We start from the raw sequence: 27,921 nt of genomic DNA on the forward strand, positions 1-27,921 counted from the left end.
CTCGTGGTAAGATGGCTCCTCCTTCGATGTCTCTCCTTTACTTCTGAATCACCTCATCATCACTGCCATCTCAGCAGAGTTACTACCTCACTGGCCAGGAGATCCAGTGCAAGGTGATGTGTGTCTTGTGGAAGAGGTGGATGGAAACAAATTTGTCTGAGTCCATCTACTATCATGCCTTAATATGTAACATGATAGCTATTATTGACAGGCAACGCACCTCACACGTTTTATATGTAATTTGCTAAGATGTGGGAGGATAGCTTATCTGATTTTTATCAGGAAAGTAACTAGGGAAATTGGAAGGAATGGGCTGTAGTCTATCTTTGGGTAGGTATGAAATCAGTGGAGCAAATTAGCTTGGATCTTCTCAGAAACCACATGTTCCCATAACTCCCCTTCCCGCCCCCCCCCCCCCCAATAAATCCTGTCAGGTGGTTTCTACTTTGAATCATGAAGCACTCTGAAGGTCTTTTGTTATTTATTTTAAAGTATAAGCTAAGGCACTTTTCTAAGGACCCTAATAACAAAAAGGAGATAAGTAAACAAACTATGGCAAAGTAGTCTGTGATGAAGGGTAGAAGACCGCAGATGTGATCTTAAGGCCTGGAGAGACACTGTTTCCTTCCTGTTCAAGGTTTAACTCAGACTTCCAACTCACCTCATTCAACACAGTGATCATAAGAAGAGAAGGAAAAAATAGAGAGGAGATTAAGACTAAATATAGAGAATGAAAATGCCCGTATCCATCACACTGACGACGACTGTATTAGGCAATCACACAATGGAAGAAATATGAGTAATAACTCCAGGACTTGATGCAGAACAAAGGAGGCAGCATGGTAAACTATGTCTCATTTGATCAAGTCCCAAAACAAATACAATCCAGTCAGGACTTCCTACGATTGTGGGAGTAGGACAAATAGAATAATGATTCTCACCTAACAGACAGTCACAGTGCTGTCTTAGCTTTCACCTAGACAGGTGAAATACAAGTTTACAGACAAGCCAACATCTATATCAGTCAAGACAAATCTCTGTCAATTTACACTTTCACTGCCCTATATAGATATAAGTGCTTGCTATAGATTCCCTTGGTGTCACAGTAAGTACTGATTCACATTGACAACCGCAAACCCTATTCAGGGTTTTAAAAGACTTTCTGTGTGGATGCAGTTTTACAGTATGCATAAGGAATATCTTATTCTGTTCATGTTACGGTGTAGAAACTGTCTGGGCTGACTTAGTAAGATCATCATCAATAACAATACTGTATTTGTTGAGAATTTGCTATGTGCTAGGGACTGGTCCGAATGTTTTATAGGAATGGACTCATGAGCAGTGTCTCACATAGCTGTGGAAGAGTAAAATGAAGAGAAGTTATGCAGCTACTCTGTGGTACCCAGCTGGCTCTAGAGTTGCCTGGGATACCAACCATCAGGATAACTGCATCGTGAAGTATGCAGCACAGGGGCACTAAGTAAGGGAACTTTGCTCTCTACTGCTCTATTTCATGGTATCTGAGAATGCATCCATTTCAAGATGTGCCAACAGTATCGCTTATGGCACTAAGAAAGACCAGACACATTTTATCACACAGTGACACAGTGGCCAAAAGCCACCAATGGGAAGACAATCTTGAGTTCAGAGTTGTGGAAATGTGGGGGAGGGGTATAGCTAACAGTACGTAAATATTGAATAATTACTTAATCTGGGATACAGTTCCTGCTGCTGTGAACTTGGGAACTAGATCTGGTCATGTCAAAGGTATACGCCAGCCTGAGAGCACTACAGTTGACTTACAGGAAGAGTTTGACTAGCAAAGGTGGGAACAGTGAGGTGACTAGGGCTCAAAACTGAAGGAGTAGTTTGTTGGCAAGATGGCGCAATTTCAGGTTGAGCACCCAGAAAAGGCCCCTCCTTCAATTCCACACATCATCAGCCCCATTTAGCTAAAGAGCTCTACCGGGCGACTCACTGTGGGACTGAAACATTCCCTCTGTTTGTCTTTGAATTTTCCAAGCATAGTCTTTTCAGGATGACACATTTACACTTAAAAGCCACTCTTCCCAATTAACTTTATGTTCCCTGAGATGTATTTTCCTTGTCTTGGTGAATGGGGCCCCTCCAACATCCTTTTATTTCTATGAACAGCCTAAGGCTTTAATGAGAATAAGTATACCAAAGCTGTGCAGAATACCAACGGAATCTACTGGCGTTGCTTGGGACCAATTTATAATACAAACTCTCACCTTCTTGGTACATGGAGAATGGAGAATTTCCATTCTAACAAGATTCCTATGGGGCCCCATAAGTACAGTAGGTTTGAGGAACACAGTACTAGGCAAAAACATGCCAGACACATAGAGAAATACCAAAATGATATTAGTATTTCTTAGCACACACCTATCACTTGCCAAAGGATTTTCAGGCAACATTTGCCTCATATTCAACAGTAGAGAGAAGTAAAGGATGCCTTTAAACTCAGCAATCCAATACAAGTGTCCTGCCTAGCATCTTGTAAACCTTATTACTGTAAAGAATAGCACTTTCCTCTCCCCATCGAAAGATGGGGCTCTGGTGGGATGCAGTTCAGTGGCAAAATCCCAAGATCAATTCCACACGTTGTTGTCTGATGTTAATGTGGACATTTGCATTAAATTCTCTGAAATTGAGTCATTTCATCAATAAGACAGGAATCATAGGATCTATTGTAAGGGAAAAAAAAACTATAGGACAATTATAAGGTGCTTAGAAGTATGTAGCATGCAAGAAATAAAATACTGCATCCACAGCCATAGCAGAAATCTTAGGCTAAGCAAGTACACAACAGTGGCTTAAGAATTTGCCCTGTTTCAAATTCCTCAGGAAAAAAAAAACTGTGTTTGGAATTATCCATCAAATTACACTCCTAGGTGATTACAAGCAAAGATACCATTATCTCTTAGAAAAAGCCCTCTTGCTAGTAAAGGTATCTTATAGAACATTATTTGTGTTAGTGAAACCAAGATGCAAACACCTTCCTTGCAGGAGGACAGACATGCATAATTTGATAGCACAAGAGGCACCTTGCCCATTTAATGAATACCAGTGACAGACAGGGTTTCCTTTAAGAGTTGTTAAACAAATAAGGATGCTCATGGCTGCTGAATAAATTAAGCTATTCTTATTTGACCTTGCTGGACTGGGTTTGAATGACCGATGTTTTCCAGCATTGTCTGGGGCTCATTTGTAGATGTGTGAAGCATACTTACTGTGTCCAAACCCTCCTTGTCTTTGTTGCTTTATAAAAGGTTTCATTGGATGGCTTATTAAAATCACCGTATATAAAACTACTCCTCTGAAAGAGTTTTCTGGCTTCCCTCCAGCTCAATTAGCAGGCTACTTCCAGCTGATGAAAAGTAACAGTCAATATCAGATTATAGTTAGCAACCATTCACAAGAGTAATCAAATTAGATTTTGGTATCTATGGTGACACAACAAAAATTTCCACTCAGCCTTGTAGTTTAACAATAAGAGTATCACTGCTTTATATTAAATTATTGCTCAAAATGTTTTCTCGGAATTTAATCTACATCTCAGGAGATACACAAGTCTATGGATATATAAAAAAAATTTATAACCCCAGCCTTTCCAATTTAAATACTAAGTAGCCTTAAGAGTCCTTGGGAGCCATTTCTGTGGCTCTTGGCCCATCTTTTCTTCTGATAACTCTTTCTCGGTTACCAATTATGACTGGCCATTATCAAGGTGAAGTATCAACTGCTCATTCAATTCAGTTGAGCAATCCTATAATAAGAACTGGACCAAGTAGGAAAATAATGAAAAAAAAAAAAAGACAAAACAATGATAGCTTCTGGTGTGTTTATATGCTAAGTAGCGTATTAAGTACATTGATTAAAAGACAACTTCAGGGCATCAGATTTCAATTCATGTGGGCAGGGTGCAAAGAGAATGTGTATATGTGCCTATCGCATAAACTCAGAGCTGAATTAAAATTTAACTCCATGGAGGCTAACACTGAAGACTGGAGTTGGTCCAACTCAGTGAAATCAAAAGAAAAATCCTTCTTGACTGGTTTTGAAAAGTCTCCAGTCTCAGATTCAGAGATCTAGAAGTAGATCTCCCAGGCAGGCCACTACCCAGTGTTCCCTGATTGAAAGCATCTTTGCTCAGCAGATGAAAGAGTTAACAAAAAGACTGTCATCTCCCATCTCAACTGCCATTCATGTCCAGCCACTAGACCTGTGAGCAAGGGTAGCAGTCCACTTCTCTACTTCCCGAAAATGAGACATGGCAGAATGGAAAGGCTTTAGACCCCTTGACCGACCTTGCAGGCCCCCACCTGCTTCTTGTCTCAATTCTCTTTCCCCTGTGCTGAAAGCAGTAAGGCCAGGGTGATACTGTGGCCTGGCAGTTAGTTACTCAACCAGGAGACAGAGTGCCAGAGTTCCCCTCTCACCTAGGTTCCCCAGACTGCAGTAGGGATCTCTCTTTCTCTCCATTGGTTGCTAGAACAGAAATCACATGACCTTCTGATGTTGTGAGAACTAGATGACGTGGCCTATGGGAAAGTGACTTACAAATGTAACAGCAAAACTATTATCGTAAGATACCAACTGTCTTTTCTTTCTCTAAGCCACTAATAGGGTGTTTAACCTTCATTCAAATGCCAATCATCTTGCTCTAGATCCAAAGCAAAGTGAGAAGCAGCACAGCGGAAGCTGCTCTACTATGTCCCTTAATGACTTACATTTACCCTGGCAACTAAATATAAAATGACTTGGCACTTAGGAGCCTGTCAGGTACCTAGGGAAACAAAGCCAGCATGAATCCAACTTGGTCTCTGCTTCTGTCTATAGGACTCAATGTTTTGGCAATTTCATCACAGTCGCGTCTCTTTCCCCCTTGTCACTATGAAAACACTGTTATAAGATCTACAGCTCCTGAAATCATATCTGTGCTAGCCTCCTTTCATATAATTAATGTAATACTCCGTGATTACCAATTAATGCACAATTGGACAGATGCTCGCTCATACATGCAGAAGAAGCACAGCCTCTCAATACCACCCGCAGCAAGCCTGACTGACAGTTCTTTTTCTTTCTTTCTTTATTTTTTTAAAGTAGTAATACATAAAAAGAACTCTTTTTTTTTTTCAGGGCATTTAATTTTCAAGTTTTTCTGTGTCTGATTTTGACAACCTGCATGGGATTTCAATGGAATATTTCTGTATTTTTTATTGCAAATGTAAATTTTCATCAAGGAGATGATATTTCTTTAGGGACATTTCAGACTTTGGGGAAAGCTATGTGTTAACTCATAAGCCTGCCTATTTCAAATTATCAAGTAAAGATCACTTCTGCAGTGGGCACTTGACAATCACACCCTGTATTACCGACTCGGTAGAGTATATTATCTCCTGCCAGCCTCCCGTTTCATTATCACATAAACGGATGGTAGGAATAGAGCGATGACCTTTAATTCCATGCACCTTGCTCAACCTCAAATCTATTCCCTTTTCCAGAAACACAATCAGATATCCAAGACTGTACTCTGCAGAACTTCAGAACCTAAATCTCTCATTGTATCCTTGAGGATCTTGTACTTAAATTATAATATACTGCAATGTTATTAGGTCTTAATAAACCTCTAATGATATCTTTGTGCACAAGCTTTCTGGATGGAATAAGATCATTCTTTGAGAAGAAAAAGCCTAAGAAGAAAGAACTCATTTTTCAGATCTGTCAATCTTGAAATAGGATTGCTGTTGTCCAGGGTCATGCCTTCCCAGGGAAGGGAAACAGACACAGATGGTCTGGCTGTGTCCTCAGCCACCAGAAGAGGTGATTTCTGGGGATGAATTTATGAAGGTGCCTGTGTATCATAGCATAACACTCACTAGTACCAACACTTTTTTATTTCTTGAAAAATGTCAGTTGATTTTATTTATGGAGCATATCAATCTATTCCAACACTCTGCAAGTTTCATAATTTAGGATCCGCTGCCTTAATGGTCATTTGAATCCAAAGAAGGGAAAAGAAAAAAAAAAACCTGTGACACATTTTTGAAGCTGACTTATTTATTTGCCTAATCAACTCTACATCTGTCTCTGAGACATGAAACCCAGGCACACCAGGTCCTATCGGGAGAAGCAAGAGAAGGCTATGACAGCCTAGGCAGAAGCTGGGAAGGAAAGAAGCAATTAAGACAGGAGTTGACTATCCTGGGCTTGAGGACTGTGAACTCAGTGGTTATTACAGGCCCCCAACTCCATGTCTAGGAAGTGGGAAGTAGTCTCAGCGCCTACAATACAAATACAGAAAAGGATGGCTTCAGCAAACCAATGTTGGACAAAGCATTGGCCTGTCATCTGACTCCATGTCACAGGACGGTCAGAAAGTAAGGGAAAACTAACTGCAACAGTAGAGTCTACTGATACCCTGTGGCTAAATTCCTGGGGACAGTTAGGTGCCATTGAGAGAACAAGTGTGAGCAATGAAATCAATCAGACACTTAATAGTGTCTGGTCCAAGCAAACCGCTCCCCATAGTCCCACCTTAAACACTCCTTGCATTGATGTTCTTTACTTCCTTACCCAGGAAATGCTTTTATGCCCAGATCAAATAACACATTCTCAACAGAACTTGGGTTGACTGACTTCCTGCCAGTACTAGATATCCACTCACCCACACACACCCTATCACTCTCTCAGAACATGAAGCTTTGTTAATTGCTTGATGACAGTTTTGCCTCTAGCAGGTCCCTAGACATGAAGGGCTACGCCAGCAGGATTCACAGCCCCCCGGTACCTGCACCGTTGATGTGTAATATCTTTCTTGAATAAATGAGTTCGGGTTATTTATTCATGAGTCTAGATCGTGTGTTGACACCTGCATAGTAATTAAGCATTGAAATATTTTTAGGTCAAATACTTAAGAGCAGTCATACAGCAAGCCTCGGTCATATTACCATATCAAAATAGTTTCATCTCTTCTGTTCCTCTTGTGAGTCAATGCCAGCGTTACAGCCTCCTTCCGTACAGGTATTCTATGCAAATATCTAAATAAGTGGCCCAAACACAATACAGCCAGAGGCAATGAAATTATTTTTCCCCCCATTCCAATTCAGCTGAACAGAATTCTCTGAAATACTGGAAACAAATCTATTGTGGTTCTCTCCAGAAGGGAGATGTGCGTACAACCATGTCACTTCACTTTTGCATTTAGAGGCAGGACATTGTTTTGCATGGAGCAGCTGTTTCAGCAGGCTAGTGTCGGGAGAAACTAGTCAGTGCCGCGGGTTGGCGCTGAAGAACACCGCCACTCAGTGGCTTTAGAGGAGGAAGGCTCTGCACCTGCTTGTAGTGTCTAGGTCAGGGAGACAATGAAAACATCTTCACTTCTCCAGAGAGTCTTTTTCCCTCCTAATGAATTTAAGGATATGATTGCATTAGATCTATTGGAGCCATGGCTCTGGATGTAGGGAGGAAAAGGACTTGGCAATTGCCACAGTTCACCCCCAGGAAACTGGAGGCCAGGGAGGAATGGGCAAATGGCTTTTTTATGGTTTGCTGTGGGGCCAGGAGGCCAGCTAAGGTGCACAGTGTGCTCCGCCTGCTTCCAGGTCCCTGAATACAGTAACCAGCCCCACTTTCCTGAAGCAAGGTCTTCTTCCTCTTAAGGCCGGGAGTTCCTCCGCATATGGTCTTCTGACCAGGGACACTGATGTTGGTGGTGCTGTCCCAGGCCTGGACATGACAGAGCCCCAGCCTCGTGACAGCCTTTGCCCAGGATTCAGCCAGCCTTTTTACGGTGAACCACTGATCAGATCTGCATCTTTCTGGCATTTCTTCAGGATGCAAAATCCTTTTGCAACTTTCACTTTAGCTTCCTCTATGCTCAACGAAAAGTCACCGGAGGTGAATGAATAGAAAAGTTACAAGTGCAGAACAGTGACAGTGAAGGGGTAAACATTTAAATGGTATTTTTGTCCTTGACACTATCTCATTCATTACTCTGAACAAGCTCAGACAGAAGCAGAACAGTGGTTTGTCCTTCCCTTCGTGAAGGGGAAAAAGACTCTCTCAGAGGTTAAGATCTTTCCTCAAGGATCATCTGGATGTGAGGCTTGATATAGCTCAAGATGTGACTTTTTAAAGATGTGTTTCTACTATTTTTAAACTGTGGGCATGAGTGCAGGTGCCTGTGGTGTCAGATCCTCCTGGGGCTGGAGTTCCGGGTGGTTGGGAGCCACTCAAAGTGGGTTCTGGGAACCACACTGCTCTTCTGTAAGACAAGTGCTTACTCTTATTCACTAGCCAGCCCCAGATGAAATTCCTTATGAGTACCCTGCCATATTCTCCTTTGTTCGTGTTGACTCAACCTACCTAGCACCTTAAACATTTCTCCCCATTTAGTTGATTAAGATGGTATACACCCAGGGCTGGAGAGATGGCTCAGTGGTTAAGGGCGCCGCCTGCTATTCCAAAGGTCCTGAGTTCAATTCCCGGCAACCACATTGTGGCTCACAACCATCTGTAATGTGATATGGCGCCCTCTTCTGGCTTGCAGGAGTACATGCAGGCAGAGCACTAAAAAAAAAGATGGTATACATTTCACTTTAAGGCTTACAAAGAGCACTACTCAAGAGGAGAGTTCTAGCCATCTGGGTATCCCTGGTAGCCTCCCAACCCCAAGAGGTGAGCACTGAGGCTTCCTTATGCTAGTGTGTCACCACTGGAACATGGGAGGGGCTAACAGAGCAGGACCTGGAAGGGCAGGAATTCAGGGCATCGTTCTGTTCAGACAGGTGCTATGTGATACCGTAGACACTAGCCAAGAGAGACAGTTTTATTTTCTATGGGAAGAAATGCAAAATTCAGCTCCTCCTTCTAGCTCCAAGCAACAAGTCCTGCCCATAGTCCTTCACTGTAGAAAGTCTAGTGAGTAAAAATTGGCCTCATCATGGGAAATAATATTTTCTTTTAGGCATAACTCAGACAACGCAAGTCATGCCAAGTAGGTCCACAGCCCACCTGAAGAGATGATCGTCTCACAAGGTGGGCCACTGGGTCCCACAAATGCAGGTGTCCCTCACATCACTGCCCGTGTGAGTGCTGTCTCCTATAGTTCCATCGGTGCTTGGCCTGTGTCTCAGCTTCTATGGAACCCAGATCAGCCACGTGTACGCTCTCCTCTTCAAATGTTTCATGCTGTGCTGCTCTCAACCGACAAGGGGCACTCCACTACCAAGCTCCAGAACAGGTAATGTACAACCGACAAGGGGCACTGCACTACCAAGCTCCAGAACAGGTAATGTACAACCAACGGCCCATGGGCCACACGCATCCAAGTATGGCCGGATATAGAGTACCACGTGATGTTGCAATGTAAAAAGACCCGTACAGCGCTGCTACATAAGAGCCAGAAGACAATGGCTGCTGTCGGGGACTTTTCCTTCTCACCCCAGATAGGGGTCTTTCTCGATGACAAGAGAAGCAGAAATGACTCCACGAAATCTGGGCGTTTCATTGGAATCACTCCCAGAGTTACTACTTACAGGAAGAGAGGCAACTTTACAGGGCGGAGCGTGGGATCCGCACCGACTTTCCCCCTAGCAACAGCTTACTATCTTGGAGAGGGTCATGACTCGTGAGCAACCCCCCGCTTTAGCAACTGCCCGTAAATCAGTTGTGGGGCTTTGTAAGCCCTCTCCTCTAGTCACCATTGACTATGAGTCCTTGGAGAGAAGTTAAAGCAACGTGACCCCTCCATCCCCATTTTCAACTATGGAAGGTTAGTGAGTCTAACTTTGCGAAGGTCTCCATCAGGTAATTGTACTGTTGACAGTTCGAGATAGCACTGTCCATGTTATACTCAGAGGGTGAGTATAACACCACCTAACAGCAGTTTGGGGGTACCCCAGTTGAATTAGGCTGCCACGGTAAGTGCTAATATACCCCAGCTATCTCCTTCAAAAATCTCACTACCTGTGTTATCTGGCCCCATCTGTCCACCCTAGAGCAGAAACCAATGCCTCTGAGAAAATATTGAGGTGCAGTGGCCTCCAGGTACAAAAACATCATATGTGGCTACTTTATAAGAATTTCTCCGAGACTCAAACTTTAAGGTATATTTTATATTTCCTTCTGTGTCTTTCTGGGCATGGGGTTACATTGATCAAGTGAGAAGAGGGTGGCAGGTGTGTGGCAAACTTCTTACACAGACACGTTCCCACACCCACCCAGCTTGCATGCTTTCAGATGCTTTATGCTTAGTTTAAAAGCTTTGTAGAAGGTTCTCTTGTCGTTAGCTTAAATTGGAATAAGATGCTTCCATATGGCCCCAGGACATTAAAAAAAAAGTCAGCAAAACCTTTGAAATAACATAATTAACATAAAATAACCTTATCATTAAAAAATCGAGAGACATCATCCAAAAAGTTGAATGCCATACTAAAAAAAACATTCTTGGCGTGCCAGAAGGTGGGGTGACTGCCGAAAGGTGTGAAGACAAACACATGTAAGAGAGGCATTCCTGTGAGGAAATGTTCTCAAAGCTAGATTTTCTCTCTCCTTCTGTCTGTCTTTCTGTCTGTCTGTATCTTCAAGACAAGGTGTCACTCTTCAGCCTTTGGTGTCCTAGGACCCACTAGGTATCCCAAGTTAGCCTGAGGAAAAACTGGCACTTTTCAGATTCCGCCCCCCCCTTAACAGAAGCTATATAAACGGAAACTGAATCCCACCGTTTGCCTGCTGTCAGTGATGTACCTGTTATCGCTATTGCGGCCACGCAGTTAGAGACATCCAGGTCCTCGGCATAGTCCCTACCAGCACCAGCAAATCCCTAAGCAGCCTTCGGGAAAGTTGTTCAACAGAGGGCTCCAGGGAATACCCGGCGATTCATTCAACAAACGCTCACCTATTTACCTTAAGTGCACTGCCTCCTGGGCTTTGCGACCACGGACAGCTGCTCTCCTGCTACAGTGTGAAACCCCAATAGTCCCATATCTACCTGCAAGCCACACAAACCACACACACCGTCTGACTGTGTTCTCTTCCTGCCCCTTGTCTTGGGAACAAGCAGGGCTCTGAGGCTTGCTCGCTGCTAACCGTAGGTTTTCATCTGTCTGCCCCCAGAATAGGTCCACCCATCCCCATCATGGGGCTCCCAATGGCTTCATGGGACAGGAAATAGTCAGGGGTCAGCCGGCTCGAGCATCCTCAGAATACTCTGTGAGGAAGGGACCCCCATCAGCATCATTTCCCATCTATGCAAATTTTGCTTTATGTCCTGTCCTCTTAAGCTCTTTGGCTTAAGAAAGAGTGGTTCCTGGAAGTTCCAGGCTCGTTTGGTTCCCATAGTGGCACTTTTAGAGTTTCTTGAAGCAAGAACGTGAACACACTGTTGGACACAAAACACACATTCTAGCTCACCCTTAGCTCACGTGTGCTGGGTTTGTGTGGCTGCAGTCCTGCAGGCAGCTTCACTTGAACTCAGCTTGAGCTACCTTCTTTTCCTTGTGGCATACCCTCTCCCCAGACAGGGCAGGGCAAACACAGCCTATATGCACATCTCTTACTTAAAGTCACACCTGCATTTCCCCCCTATTGTACAAATCCTCCTGACCTCACAGACACTCCGTACGTCATAGACTCCACCCTCTCCAAACACACAGAATATTTTCTTCCTGGCCACCACATCCTCTACGTCAAGCCATACTTTATCCGGATCCCCCAATCAAGGCCAGAAACCTTAGCCATTCTTAATGGTCTTTTAGTTTCATTTCTACCAAAAGGGACTCACCGCTGCTTTCTGCCGTCCCCTTCTCCAAAGCTACTACCTGCTCAGCCCTTCTTCAACACAGAACGAGGTTGTCTGACTTTTCTGAAGCTTCCAGCTCTTGTTTCTAGCCAGAAACATACTCCATCTTGTACCAGTCTCTCTGGTGTGTGCATATATTGTGCATGAGTAGGTGTGTACAGTGTGTAGGGAGGCCAGGCGCCAAAGCTGGGTGTCTTCCTCAATCGCTCTCCACTTTTTTTTTAGACATGGTATCTAATTAAAATTGAAGCTCAATAATTTGGTTAGCGAGTCTGCGGGCTCTTTATGTACCCACCTCTGTAGTGAGATCACAAGCTGCCGAGTTCAGCTTTTTGCATGTACTGGGGCTCCAACCTCAGGACCCCAGGCTCTCACCGCAAGTACGTTTCTGAGACTTCTATGTGCACGGCTTTCCCCGCTTCCACCCAGGCTCCTTCTGGGCCCCACTCCACGCTGCTTCATCCCACTTTCCTGGTACAGGTCATCTGGTTGCTGTCTCAAAACCCAAGTCCTGCAAACCTGGCAGAGGCTTCATCTTCATCTTTTCCTACCACATCTTGCACTCTTGCCCGTTGTCCTCTGTCACTGGGGCCATTCCAAAACTCCTTGGACGTCCAACGTCTTTTTCTGTCTTCAATGCGTGATAGACTTCGATCTACCCTGAGGATGTTTCTACTACCTCCTCCCTAATGGCCACTCATCTCCACTGTCCCCTGACTATTCGAACCCAGGACCACATCTGTGATGAAAGGATAGCCTGGGGGACAGGGACTATGTCTTACTCATCTCTGCCCTCCCTTTACCAGATAGAGAAGATGATCATTAAGGACCTGTGAATCAATAAGTGAACTAATTAATGAACACAAACAGAGCACTGTGTGCCAGGACATCTGTTTAATATAGCACAAATACTAATCACAGAATAATTAAGCATAATCAAGTTTAGCCAGCTATCGCTCTTCTCTACCGGTGAGCCAAATCTTCTGCCTTCCTGATGGAAGATGGCTGCGTGCTCCCACGGCAAAACCTACTATGTAACATTTTATGGTCACCCCAACAGCGTTGACTAGACTCATTGTCATCTCTTGGGCCAAACTGTCACATCTGTGAGACCCAAGATTCCAAGAGCAGTCACAGGAGCAAATTAGTAAAATGAATCCATTTTGATAGAAAGTTTCCATCAAATCCATTCAATAAGACTAGAGGCATAGCCTTGTACAGACTACAGAGTCAATCACAGGCTTTAGCTGGCTCCAGTGCCACCCACCTGTAACTCCAACACCAAGAAAGTGAGGCAGTAAGAAGAGGAGTTTGAGTGCAGTTTGGGTGACATAGCCAGATGCTATCTCAGGGAAGACAAAAACAAAAAACAAACAAGTCAGGAAGGAGCAAGGACAGTAGCTTGACTAAAATGTGAACTCATGTTAAAAAAAAAAAAAGCTATACGTGATGGTGCATGCTGTTGAGGTGGAGACGGATTAGATACTGGGTTCCCTAACTACCAGCCTAGCCTACTTGGTAAGCTCTAAGATTTTGACTCTGTGTGTGTGTGTGTGTGTGTGTGTGTGTGTGTGTGTGTGTGTGTGTGTGAGAGAGAGAGAGAGAGAGAGAGAGAGAGAGAGAGAGAGAGAGACAGGTGCCACCTGAGGAATAGCAACATCTGAGATTGCCCTCTGGGCTCTACATGCATGCACAAATGCATTGCACATGCACCCACAGGCACATAAGCCCCACCCCAATGAGCACACACACACACACACACACACACACACAATAACAACCCACAGAAACCCACCCTTGGCTTCATCTGTAAAACAGATGACTAACTGATAAGATTATAGAGCAGCATGCCCACACGGTTCTTCTGAACACTGGTGCTCCCCACAGTGGTGAGGATGCCATCAGCTACTGTCTCCTAAGGTCACCCCAGCTGCCAGACACCAGGCTGAGTTGTTTTACATAGTTCTCTCTCCCTCCCTCCTCTCTCTCTCTCTCTCTCTCTCTCTCTCTCTCTCTCTCTCTCTCTCTCTCTCTGTGTGTGTGTGTGGTTTGGGGGGATAGGGTTTCTCTGTGTAGCCTTGGCTGTCCTGGACTCACTTTGTAGTCCAGGCTGGCCTCAAACTCACAGAGATCCACCTGCCTCTGCCTCTCAAGTGCTGGGATTAAAGGCGTGCGCCACCACTGCCCGGCATACATAGTTCTTATTTAGCTTTCAGCCTGACCCTAAGGATGAGCACACTCCCCTTAAAAAAACAAGAAACTGAGCTGGGTGCAGTGGTACTAGCAGGTAATCCAAGCCTGAAGGGAGGCAGAGGTAGGAGGAATGCTGACAGTTCCAGGACAGCCTGGTCTGCAAAGCGAGTCCAGAACAGCCAAGGCTACACAGAGAAACCCTGTCTTGAAAAACCAAACCAAACAAACAAACAAACACAAAAAACCAAAAAACAAAACAATAACAACAACAACAAAAAACCCCAGCAACAAGAAGAGCACAAACCAGGACACTGGGGATTTACAGAACTTTCTCCAGGTGTCATCATCCGAGTAGATGTCTCTAAGATTGTTAAACACTGTTGTCCCAGTCCTTAACATGAGAATAAACCCATGCGCAAGTAATTTTGAACACATGTCATACAGTGCCTTCCTTTAAAGTTTAAAGAACACCTTAACCTTGTAAGGACTCAAAGTCCCTGGGAAAAGAAAGCCTTTGCTCAAGACATTTTCCACGTTTATGGGCCTCCAGAGGCATCTGTAGCATATCAGGGGCACATGCTCTGCAGAACACTATGTAGCTTTAGTTGACCGTCTAAGGAATACTGGACTCACCCAGGGCAGAAAGGAGAAGGAAGCTAATTGCAGTGCTTGTGACAGGTGATGCATTAGTGAGGCACTGATGTCTGTTGTCAAAAGCCAGGTGACAAATGCCGAGTCTGTCTGTGAATCGAATGGGAAGAATTTCCCATCGATGGTCTTAAAACATCAGTGTCTTTGACTTGAGCCCACTAATTCAGAATCTGATCCAAACAGTCCACTTCCTAAAGGGGCTCAGTTGGTGAAGGGGCTGTTAAATTGGTGCTTTGGTTTCACCTTTTTGGATAAAGTCAGTGTCTGCTTGTTGGGATTTTTTTTGTGCCCCCCCCCGCCCAGCTCTACACACAAACTTAAGCCATTTTCTTTCTTAAAGGAGGTCACATCCTTAAAACAGACTGTGAGCTCTCAGATGAGTCTTAGAGGCAGAGTAACAAAAGGATCGGAGAGAAAGTATCTATATTACAACTAACGTACTTGAGTGTTTTACTGTGTGGCTCTCTATCACTTATTGGAAATCTGGTCAATGAATTCCATTTACTAAACAGGTCATATGAGTCGACCTCTACACGAAGGCAGCCTTTCCCACTGAGGACCTCTAAGCGATGTAACAGACTTGCTAACTGTGCCACTGGGAACACACAAGATGGTACCCAAGTCCTGCTCATCTCATTCTTTCTAGAAAGGAGAGACTGTAAGATTCTCCAATTTTCATCCTCAAAGCATGTGTATAGTAACAGCTGCTCTCCAAAAAAAAAAAAAAAAAAAAAGAATGCTAGAGATATGTAAGAAAACCTGATAAAAGGACGTGTAATTTGGAAGTCAATCAATATAGCCACGGTGTGCAAAGCACACACACACACACACACACACACACACACACACACACACACACACACAAACCAGCCTCTGAGCTGCTTGCAACATCATTTTGGATGCTGGCTGACTTCAAGCACAACATTTGCCTTCCTGCCTCTTCCCTCTGTCCCACATGGATGCAATGGAGGCCAATTAATATAACGGAATGGCAAAGCGCAACACAATTAGTGAGGCAAAATAGAAAAGACAAGAAGCTAATTTAAGATCCATTAAAACACCCATTACAAAAAATAAATATATTGCTGTGCATAAATAATCTTAATACCTTTCTGTGGTCTTTTACAAGATTAAAATTAAATTACAGAATTACTTCTTGCCTGGAGATTTTTTTTTCCTTCTGAACTATTCATCTTCTGAGTTGTGTAGGTGCACAGGGATCTGGGCATGCATTCCTTTTATGAAAATTACTTATCTGACAGTCCTCAATTAAATAAAGTCATACCTACTATACTCATTGGATAAATGAGACAGAAGCATTATATAAATGAAGGCACAAGAACAAAGCAAATGGCGCTCTCTCGTAAATCACACTAAAATGCACACATGCACTTTATTTTTAATTAAAAGACTTTAATTCAAAAACATTTTAGATGAGAAAATAGTAATGTTTCTGTATATCCCATCAACTCACAAAGTATTAACATCCCGCTTTTTAGTGTGGCACATTTGCTGTGTGCAATGAGCCAATATTTCCATATTATCATGAACTACAGCTCATCACTTATTCAGACTTTCTTTGTAGTCATTTGGTGTCCTTTCTCTCTTCCAGGATCCTACCCAGAACACCACAGACTCCATTCCATCTCACCACCATGTCTCCTGAGACTCCTCCCAGCTGTGACAGTTTCTCAGACGTCTCTGACAGCTGTGAAGATCAAGGTCAGGCCTCTCATGAGATATCTTGCTCTTAGAGTTTGTCTAGCGTTTTCCTCGTGATTAGATCGGGGTTACAGGGTGGGGAAATCGCACAGGTGATGAGCGGTGATGGTTAATCTTCACTGTCAACTTGACTAGGTTTAAAGCCACATTGGGGGCGGGGGGCACACTTCCGGACTCGTCCATGAGGGCATTTCCAAAGAATAGATTAACTGAGGACAGAAGAGCCATCCTGCATGAGTAAGACACCATCTCATAGGCTAAGGGCCCAGACTGAATACAAAGGTGGGGGGGGGGGAAAGAGGAAGCCAGCAGAGTGCAGGCTGTCCCTTTCTGTTTCCTGGTTCACAGAGTGAGCTTGTAAGCTCGCACTCCTGCTGCCACAGCTGAGCGCTGTGTCCACCACCATGGCCTTCCCTACATTGGTTGCACTGTCCCTTCAAACTGTGAGCCCTCCCCAAATCCTTCCTCTCCTAAATCGCTTCCTGTCAGGCATTTTGTCACAAAAGTTAGTAAAGTAACTAACACAAGTGCCATTATCTTCATGCTGTCTCCAGCTTGGCCCACTTACAATGTGACTAACCTGCCACTCTCAGTCACTTGCCTGAGGGAATGCCTGGCAGTGCCCCGTAAAGCACAACCGCCCCTTTCTTCCCTCACCTTCCCACAGGAGAGATAAAGTGAGTGCAGCCCAGTGGTAAGGAGGGGAAATCCTGAAACTCATTTCTTCACAGTGTCTACATAACTTATCTGCACTTCTGCAGGCCTAATTTATTCAGTGAATGTTAACTTTCAGCTTTGGGTTATAATCTATGCTATTTGTTCATTTGGGCACTTGGTTTCTTTCTCAGCCCTGTCAAGTGGTTCTTTGTCCAAGAGTTGGAGAGTTTTCTTGTCCATTTTGAGCATTTTCTTACTGTTGCTATTCCAAAATGCTTCAAACTCTCCTGTATATCCTGCCCTGGCCCTTGGGTCAACTGAATCAGCCACAGCTTGAAGAACATCTAGGTTTTGGTACTGGAGAGTGACATTAGAAGGCAGGATATGGGCACCCAGTGTGCTCACCACTCCTGGAGTATCATGCCTTTATGCCCTTTCATCTTACAGAATGAAGAATTATATGTATATCCACTAACCCCCGTGTCTGCACCTATCTGTAAATGTCTCTCTCTGCAGCTAGCCTTATTTATATTAAACATTACATTTATTTTGATCTCCAGAATTTTTAAGGCATCCTAAAGTTTCCTGTTCCAAGTATGTTAGTTGTTAAGGCTATTATGTCATTTGCGTTTTAAATTTACAGTGGCTCCTAAGGCTGATGATCAATATGCCTGTTATTTGGAATTGGCTCAGCCATGTCTGTGGGGAGTGAAAAGGCCTGGGTCTCACATATAAAGTGGAGACAAGGATGGTACAGACTGTAAAGAACTATGGGAGAATTAAATAGAATAATGTATTTTAGTGTTCAGAACGGAACCTAAACACAATAAAATTTTAATAGACAGTGGATTAAAAAACACTTAAAATGGTGAAGTAGTATCAAGAAGAAAATACATAATACTATAACTTTGACTCTATGTTTATATTATTGGTGTTGCTCATTTGCCTTTTAGTTAAAGCTAACAGAATGGCAATTCCTCCAGCTGACTGGAGCTGCCTCAACACTTGCAAGATCTGTCCAGGTGAGTCTTCAGTAACATGATCAGAGATGCGTGCTGTCTTTCAGAGGAAGAAATATGACCATATTTGGCAGAGAAACTGCCACCATTTTTTCGTGCCAAATGCCTAAATGAGATATTAGTAACACATTGAAGGTTACGTTCTCTGTGAGCTGCGTTTGAGTTACTGCTGACGTGTTCTTCTAGCATAACCTGGTACTTTCAGAGGTTACTCAGGCTTCAACGAAACTGAACCCGGTTGGGATTTTTTCCCCTATAATATTATACCTACTAGGGTTGGGACGGACCAAAGCTTCATGGTTGCATAACACAGACTCTGAGTGGCAAAGGGAAGTCCTCGCAATGCAGCCTAATGGTCCAGATGTGAATGGTCCCTCAGAGCCCAGTGGAACGTATGAATCTCCATCTAAGGCACACCAGTGATGTAACTGGTGAGCCTCATGAGCACCATCATCCTGTGAGGAAGCATCCCATCGGAAGAACTCCCCAGCATCAGCAACCCTGCATGTCCTCAGAACGAGTGGACAAGTGCAAAACCCAAAGCTCACCTGAGCTTATGGGAGGAACATCAATCAAGGTCAGGCTTCCGAGATGAAGATGTCCTAGTAGGAAGCTTGACAATGCGCACAGGGCCAGGCTACTTCCAGGCAAGGAACAGATCCAGGTCAGGGTTAACAGTAAACAGCACCCCAGTTGTACACAGGGAAGTGGCTATGAATCTCAGGCTAGAAGAACTGCCCCTTGGATGATCTCTCCCTCACTTGTCTCATAACACTGGTAAGTTTTCTCTCCTCTGATTCTGTCTGAAATGCCCTCAACTGGCATCCTATTTGCCCGAAAAGTGAAAATCAGAGGACCTCCTGCCCCTTCAGCACCCCTGGTTGCTTCAGGTACTCTGACCTTTTGATGACTATTAAGGGTCCTTCTGACGACAGGACCTTTGTATATACTATACTATTTGCAATTTTCATGCTCTCATTCTTCACAGGCATCTTTTCTAGGCTCTCTCTCTCTCTCTCTCTCTCTCTCTCTCTCTCTCTCTCTCTCTCTCTCTCTTTTATTTAGATTTATTTCCTTAGCTCTTCCCTAGCCTATCACTTTAAGAAGGCCCATCCTTCTTCTAGCTCCTTCACTTGCTGTGGCTCAGTACCTTGTTCACTGTTGCATGACCCTCAGCATGATTTAAATTAATTTCGCTATTTGCTTACTTATTTCATGAGGGCATGGAACACACTCACTGGTTCTGTCACTGTGTGTCCTGTGCCTAGCAGTGTGTAGATACTGATGGAAATCACATGGGCTATGAGCATCATCCTCAGTAAAAGAAGCAAAGCACAGATGGTCATAGATGGTGTGTGTGTGTGTGTATGTGTGTGTGTGTGTGTCTGTCTGTCTCTCTGTCTGTCTGTCTGTCTGTCTGTGAAATATTCAAAATGGTCAAACCCACAGAGAGGATCAGAGCCCAGGTCAGCAGTTGTCAGATATTGGGAGAAGAGGAGAATGGGGAGAACCTGCTAATTGGGTACAGAATTTCCTTTTGTAGTGATGACAAAGTCCCACTATTAGACAAAATGGAGGTAACGGCTGAACAACACAGGCGATGCATTAAGTGCCACAAATAGCAATTTTCTTGTGATGAGTATTTGTGGGATAGAAGAACGGGTTGCTTGTAGAAAAATATGCACTGTGAGCATGCTGTCTTCCATTGCTCATTTGGATCAATGATGTCCTCCCAAAGGCCCAAGTATCAGATACGTGGTCCTTGGCCTGTGGTGCTGGTGGGATTAAATACGTGGTCCTCGGCCTGTGGAGCTGGTGGGACTCAGCAGAACCTCTAGGATGTGGGACTGAGAAGAAGGCTGTCAACTCACTGGGGTTATGCCCTGTAAGAGGATATAGGGACCCGACTCCCTCTCTCCCATATTCAAGCTGCCTGAGGTCCACAGGCCTCTTTTCCACCACGTGCTTCCACCATGGAGCGTGTCATCAGCCCTGAGCCACAGTACCACATGACCATGCCCTGAAAGCTCCTCTGCTAAGAAGGAGGATCGAGTTTCTAAGGGCACAGTCTCACCTTTAAAGAAAATACATCCCAGTCAGATGTGGTGGACACCTGTAATCCCGGCACTTGGGAGGCAGAGGCAGGAAGAATGCAAGTTTGAGGCCAGACTGGACTACACAGAGTGAGTCTCACAGAGCCACAATAAGATCCTGGCAGGAAAGAAAGGATGGAGTGGACATGAAGGAGAAAGTTACAGAAGAGGAGGAAGAAAACGGGGAAGGGAAAGGAAAGAAAAGAGTCCTGCCTTTTGAGACAAGGACGGACCTAGAGAGCACTGTGCTAAGTGAATATTGCCAAGCACAGAAAGACAAACACTGAAAGTTCTGCATGGTCTCACTCCTAGACACTGAGGAAGATGCAGGGTGTCGGGGGCTGAGGAGGGGGAGGCAGAGAGGTGATGGCCGAGCTGGATGAAACGTCAGTTTCCCAAGGTGAGCCCTAGAGCCATGTGGCTCTCATGGTAGCACTTCATTGTGCATGCTCTTAAAAATCTGCTAAAAGATAGATGCTAATTTATTTTTAATTGACAGATAAAGTCATATGTGTTTAGCACATACCATGTGATGTTTAGACATTCTCTAAAATGCTGGAATGGCTAAAATAAGCTAACACACGCTTAAGGGGCTTTCGTCAAGTCCTCTCTGCCACCACTCTTCCCTGACCCATCTTCTTCCAACACCTTGAGCAATACCTGTGGACTCTCCCACAGTTCTGGGAAATGGCCAGTGACAGCTTCAATGGCACATTCAGTAAAGATACTGGGGCACACTGAGGCAAAGAGATGCAGAAAACATAAATGTGGTCTCTAGGCAATTGATAGCTGAGATTCAGCTGTGGGACAGGGAGCCAGGGGAACCCAGGGGGACCCAGGGGGACCCAAATCTTTCAGTTTATACCCCAGAAGGACGGTGCAACTGTTCAGAGCTATGGATAAATTGATTTCTTTCTTACAGGTTCACAGAAAGGAGCATCTTTATGCATTAACTTTGAAAGCTATAAACTGAACCTGAGTTACTGCCAAAGATGCATAAAACTGTAAATAAATGCACACATCGTATCTTAAGAACTGTACTGAAGCATCACAGTAAAGATGGCTGCGCTATATGTATGAATTCTTAGAAATATCTTAAAGTAATCTATGAAGTCAAAAGAGAATCAGTTCTCAGTTGTTCCCTGGAACCCACCACCATGGCTTCGTTAGAAAAAAAAAATCAATCAGACAAAATTCTCTCAGAATCATAACGATCACACAGAGAACTTGCCTGAAAATGTTTCTAAGTTTCCTTCATAGCGAAGCAGCCAAGATCAATAAGATTTGGAGAGAAATGCTCTCAGGCCAGGAATAATTAAATCATGAAAATCCTCAACTTAAGAAGCCAATGAGGTGGCTGCTAGACCATCAGATGCTACTCAGTGTTTTCTAATAGCCTCTACTCATTACTTCTTCTATTTCCGGTCAGCATGACCGTCTTGTGGCATTCTGGAGAGGAATGGGTGTTCTGGCTTAATCATTGTTGCTATAATAAAACACCTGACAAAAGCAACATAAGGAAAATAGGCTTTATTTGGCTCACGGTCTGAGAGAGCACAGTTCATCATGGTGGGTAGGCACGGCAGGAGGAGCTTGAGGCAGCTGGTCACACTGTGTCCTCAGCTGGGAAGCAGAGGGATGGATATTGGTGGCTCAGCTTGCTTTCTCTTTTTTATTCAGCCTGCGACCCTATTCCGTGTGATGGTGCCATCTACATTTACGGTGGGATTTCCCACTTCAATGTACCCAGTCCAGAAACTCCCTTATAGGGAATGCCTAGAGGTGCATATCTTAAATATCCTAGGTGATCTAAGGTCTTTTCAGGTTGATCATCAATATTGACCATCATTACATTGTGTGCTCTTTGTTTTCAATACAAAGCATTACTAACCAGCATGTGCTGTGTCAAAAGCCTTATATACATTATCTCTAAAATATTTCCCCTTTTAAAGGAAAGAAACCATCCCACACTGGCAGGTTCTACTTTTCAAAGACTGCACAACAGCCTTCCCATACCTCTCAGGGTCTTGCACAACATGGTCTTGCCCCCAAGAGGTAGATCATCCACCTCTTCACAACAATTGAGGACAATTCTTACCCTAGAGCTACAGGCAAGAAAATCTACACTGTGCTGGTTAGTTTTATGTCAACTTGAGACAAGCTATAGTTACCTGAGACAGAGGGACCCTTGATTGAGAAAACGCCTCCAGAAGATTAGGCTGTAGGCAAGCCTGTAGAACATTTTCTTAATCAGTGACTGATGGGAGAGGGCTCAGCCCATTGTGGGTGGTGTCACCTTTGGGCTAGCAGTACTGGATTCTATAGGAAAGCAGGGTGAACAAGCTATGAGGAGTAAGCCAGTAAGCAGCACTCCTCCATGGCCTCTGCATGGTTCCTGACCTGACTTCCTTCAGTGTTGAATAGTGATGTGGACGTGTAAGCCAAAGAAACCCTTTTCTCTCAAGTTGCTTTGGTCATGATGTTTTATCACAGCAATAGTAACCCTAACTAGAACATACTGCCTCTCCCACATCCTCTACTCTAAAGGGCTGCAAAATCGCTAAGCAATAGGGAAGCTGTTTTATCTAATAAACAACATGGCCAAGTGCTGACTGACTGAGTGTCCTCACCTTGAATGTCCTGTAGGCCAAGTCCACAAGTGCACAGTTGCATGTGTTCACTCTCTCTCTCTCTCTCTCTCTGCTAAATCAGCTTATTTTGTAGTTTCTCTTTGATTGGGGTTGTGCCCCTGCCATTTTACATATATTTCCACTTACCTTTCTTCTCTGCTATAACACGGGGACAGTTTAGACTTTAGTCAGCTCTTTAATGGGCTTACAATAGCTCCCGACTGGCCTGAGTCCAAACTCAGACTCTTGGGTAGCCAGGCAGACAGAGGTGGGTCCTTTCATTCTCTTTCAGTTCCGCCATCATCCTCTTTGCTTGCAGAATGAAACCCACCTTCTTCAACACCGCAAACAAAGCCTCCACTATTCCCACCCCCACCTGCCCTCAGTGCACTAGTGCAGGCCTTAGTTCCCTTCCTTGCTTCAGCTCCAACACCCCGTCCCTTCCATCCCTTTGCTCAGGTCGTCCCCTCTATACTGCTCTCTCCCATTGTCTTCCCCTGCGCTTTCAAGGTGGCTCCTGGTCAGTGCTTCTCGCCTCAAATGTCCCTGCTGCTTGCAAGGACACTGACTGTCATCATCATCCCTCCATCCCTCCATCCCATCATCCCTCCATCCACCTGCAGGCAAGGCTCCCCATCTGGGAGGCTCTGGCTAGCTCTATCACTTTCCATCGTGCACCTTTCACAACACCAACTACTAAAGTAATTCAAAGGAACTACTACTGACTTGCTCTTTCTCTCTGCAGCACCTCGCCCTAGCAGGAAGCCAAGAACTGCTGATGATTGGGTGACTGTATAAACATAAACACACCACTTCCCCATTGCTATGTTTAACAGCAGTATAACTATTATAACTGTGGCTCAGCAGGACACACCTTTGTCATCTTACAGGTTTTGTGGGTCGACAGACTAAGCACAGCTTAGCAGGGTTTTCTGACTCAGGGGTTCAAAGCTGCCACCTCATTAAAACGCTCTCTGGTGCCATGATCTTACCTGAGTCTCAACTGGCAGAGGGCCTGCTTGGAAAGGGGCTGAGAGCATTTATTTCCTTGTGGGTTACTGGCCCAAGGGCTTCAGTGGTTCTCAGTTGAACACTAACAATGGGGGAACCTTACCACAGGATAGCCAAGTCTGCCAATAAGAAAAAACACCAGCCTTATGGGACATAATTATAGAATAGCCCAGCATGCTGGGATGTGCCTGTAGTCCCAGCACTGAAGAGGCTGAGGCAAGAGGGTAGCTCTGAGTTCAAGGCCTTCCCATGCTACAGTATGAGGTCCTGCTACAAAAACAAAATGCAAACAAAGCAAAAAAGAATGGACAGTCTGTTACCTCTGCTTTTGTTCTATATTGTAGAGAAATAGGCCATGGGTCTTGCCAAAACTCATGGGAGGTACACAGAGGCATGCATAGCGGGATGTGGGGACCTCAGGGACCATCTTATAATTATTCACCACACACAGATCTTATTTTAACAGTCCTCACCAGAAAGATGCCATGGCTATCATAGCAAGGACCAGGCTGAGGAGAGAAAGAGTGTTAGTTTACGGGCATGTTTACATTTAAGCAGTATTTGTAATAGTAGATTACTTTTCTCTCTTTGGAAATAAGTTCTCATTGCTATAGAATTCTACAATTGATAAAAATGTCTATAATGTATATTAAATTCTAAATTTAAAGCATTGATTATTTTCCGCTTTTTCATTTCTCTCAACATCACTGTTTTTGTAACTGGCTCTTCAGGTTGCTAGAATCTTCCTAAATCATTGATTTCTTTTCTTATCCATTTTACCATGTTTGAGGCCTGGGAAGCACAGCTTTATTTAATACAGCTCAATAATTTATAGCCAACAATACACGAAGGAAAATATCAACGTTATAAAAAACGAAGTTTAGAAAATGGGAGATGTCGCAGCTTTCCTTAGAAAAAGCAAAATTTATGAAAATAAGCCAAGGCAAAAAGTACATTAAGACATTTTAAAACATAAAGAATGTGCTTAATATACCAGCACTGTTTAGAGGCGCTCCTGTGGGCTGTGTTATGTCTCTGATAAACATGACAAACTAAGCTATTGACGGGGCCTGCCACCCTCCACACAAATCAACCCTGAAAATGGCCAAGGAGACAGTACTCGCTTCAAGGTATAATTTGTTTCAGGATTTCTTGTATTCCGACTTCTTAAGCACCTAGTCCTTTATATAAATGTTTTGTTTCCTTTTTGATTGACTCTGTTTTTCTCTTTGACTCTGAAAGAAGTGCAACAGTCACAGAGAAGGTCCTAAATGTTGTAGAAGGAAGGTAATGCATGAAAGCAAACAAGGTGTATTATTATTATTATTATTATTATTATTATTATTATTATTATTATTATTATTATAATCATCATCATCATCATCATTATAACTACTGGAGTTTGAACATAGGTGTTGTAGATTTGATGCAAGTGCCATACCACAGAGCTACAGCTCCAGTCCCACAATTTGGACATTCTACTCAAACCATTAGGATCTTCAAAGGTTTAAAAATTAAGCCATCTTGGTTCTCTAAAATGCCAAAGAGGTCAAAGCAGAGACCCATGATGAGTGAAACCAGCCTTCCTCGCCGTTCTTTAGTGCACACAATGAGAAATGTATTCTCTAGAAATTTTGAATTGGGTAGCCTCTGAGGTATACTCATGTCTGCTCTTAAATTTCAAGGTTTTTGTGGAGCTCTACTAGCATCCCGAGGATGCACATGGCAACTTTTCCTTCCTCAAAGGCAGGACCAGGTGACAAAGACTACGCTTAGTGCCACAGGGGTCACAACCCTGAGGGTGGGACTTCAAGGTTAGCCTGCAAATTCTCCAACCCTACACAAAACTGCCTGATATTGAACTCAATGAAGTATCTAGAAATTTAAGAGAAGAATGAGACAAAGACTTTTTAGGGGAAAACAGTCTTCCTTTAATATTCTATTAGGTCATTTCCCTTCTCTGATCTTCAGCTCCCTATCACAAACTGCCTGTTTTGTAGGGAGGCAGTGATTCACTAGATTCTAGCCTGATTCTAGGTGCAGACGTCTCTGAACACATCCTAAAGACATTAGGGTATGGAGAGGGAGTCTCTTCGATGTCCCTGTGTATTAAAGGCTGGGGTACTCAAAGCAACTGAGCTGATTCTAAAGCAGTAGATGGCCAGGCTCCTCCACCATGACTTGAGGTTGGAAACAATAGGTACAGAAACACAGTAAAGGCTATGTACATTCACGCCCCACCTAGACCTATGGGTTTGGACAAGAGCCAAGAGAACAGTGGTGTGGAGATCCAAAGGATGTTTTGCCGAGGAAGGACGCCAGGTTGTATGGAGGGATGCTAAAGCTTAAGTGTCCTGTCTTAACTTCATTTAGAGATTAACTACCAATGTAACAGTATTACTAGGTAAGACCAGTAGGAGAGGCCTGGGTTCGGGAAGTTCTACCTTCTCCAATGGATCAAGAAGGCCTCAGGAGGGAGCACAGTTTCTCTCTCACACACTTCTTATTCTCTTTGCCCTCCTACCACATGGTGACATAGCAACAAAGTCCTGTGCAGATTCCCGGTACCAGGCTTCTGGACTCATCTGTCTTGAGAACTCCAGATAAGTTCTTGTCTTTATCACATATTCAGTTTGTGACATCCTATTATAAGGCAGAAAACTCAAGGGAGTTATGGGATGTCCTGATGTGTGGGTAGAGACTGGGACTAGTCGTGTCATTACTATCAGTGCAACTTTCATGGCATTTACAGAAAGGGTAGATTGGGGAGAGCTGTGTCATCATCACTATTACTCACAGTGCAGAAAATTCTGGAAAACAAGATATTTGATAAAGGCAGACTGTATGGGTCTTTGTTTAAATCAGGAAATGGGTAAAATATTCCTTTAGTTATTGTAAGGCAAGAGAATACCATTATGTTACCGCATGTATTTTTTTGTGAAATGATTTAGCCTTCCCCAGCTATCTGCTCATGGCTTTCCCATTTACCCAGAATTCAGTGAGCCCAGTTCTCTAGGTGGTAGGGATGGGCCCCACTGCAAATTCTGCTCAGATTAAGCACAAGATGGAAATTGAGCTCACATTTCATTAAAGAGAACTTTAAGACCCACCAACCCCGTTTCCCACAGATCAAGGATCCTTCAAACTCTATTTTAATTAGCAGTGTTTCAAAGGAAAGGTCCTTTATCTATTTATCCTTTAAAAAGGAAGTTCAGGTTCTCCTCCATTTGAAATTGTTTTATTGAGTCCAGTTGCAACAACTCCCTCAGGTAGATATCACCAGCACATCCAATTCAACCAAGGACTGGATTCGATTACTGTCAGGTAAACAACTTACTCCCTGCACAGACTCAGTCACAAATGAAATCCCCATGTTATTGAATCGAATGTCCTTCTAAGAGGAAAACCTATAAGACCTCTCATCGAAACGTGCACCTTGATGTTATAGAGAGCTAAGAGTTTTTGGCGCCTTAGGAGCATCATGTCCCCAAGGTGATAAACTCAACCTTCAGCTCCACACTTGTACCACCCTTCAGGATAGCAATTTATAACAGGCATCACAAGTCTCAAAGACCTTTGTTTACACATTTAGATGTAGTTACTGCATTTGAAGAAATTAGTTTATACCGCAAAGATCTTCAAGTGTGATGTTGTTTAGAGGGAGAACTTTCTAAGGAAATTATACTCAATAATAAGTAGTTGAATATTTAATTTCATATTCTATGGCTATCTTCAGATACTAACGATAAGGTAAAAAGTACAAAATAACAGAAACATCACAAAGAGCTTATGAAAATTTGTGCCGTAATAAAAATGACTTATAGTCAACTGAAGAGTTGGCTCTCATGTTAGGAGAACTGGCTACTCTTCCAGAGAATACAGATTTGGTTCCCAGCATCCACCTGGTGCCTCACAGCCTTCCACAGCTCCAGTTTCAGGGATCCAACACCCTCTTTTGACTACGATAGGTACCAGGCACACACATGGTACACATACATGTGTGTAAGCAAAAAACTCATGCAGATAAAATAAATACATCTAACCTTTCTTTTTTTAAATGGCTCATTATGCATTTGTCATTAAATGCAGGAAAAAAATGCTAGACACGAAACTGCTAA

The 27,921-nt window shown here is 43.7% G+C and overlaps 1 protein-coding gene and 1 long non-coding RNA gene across 19 annotated transcripts in view; both read right to left on the reverse strand.

The window, feature by feature from the left end:
- NCAM1 (neural cell adhesion molecule 1) overlaps positions 1 to 27,921 on the reverse strand; it is a 294,929-nt gene that overhangs the window by 181,964 nt on the left and 85,044 nt on the right. The window lies entirely within an intron of this gene.
- LOC311598534 lies at positions 16,168 to 21,134 on the reverse strand. The gene is made up of 3 exons (XR_014779557.1): positions 19,000 to 21,134; positions 18,618 to 18,969; positions 16,168 to 16,379 (listed from the first exon to the last, which is right to left on the reverse strand). It is a non-coding gene; the product is annotated as an uncharacterized lncRNA (long non-coding RNA).

Source organism: Acomys minous (genome assembly GCF_964271855.1).
Source record: "Acomys minous genome assembly, chromosome: 5".
NCBI classification, from domain to species: Eukaryota; Metazoa; Chordata; class Mammalia; order Rodentia; family Muridae; genus Acomys; species Acomys minous.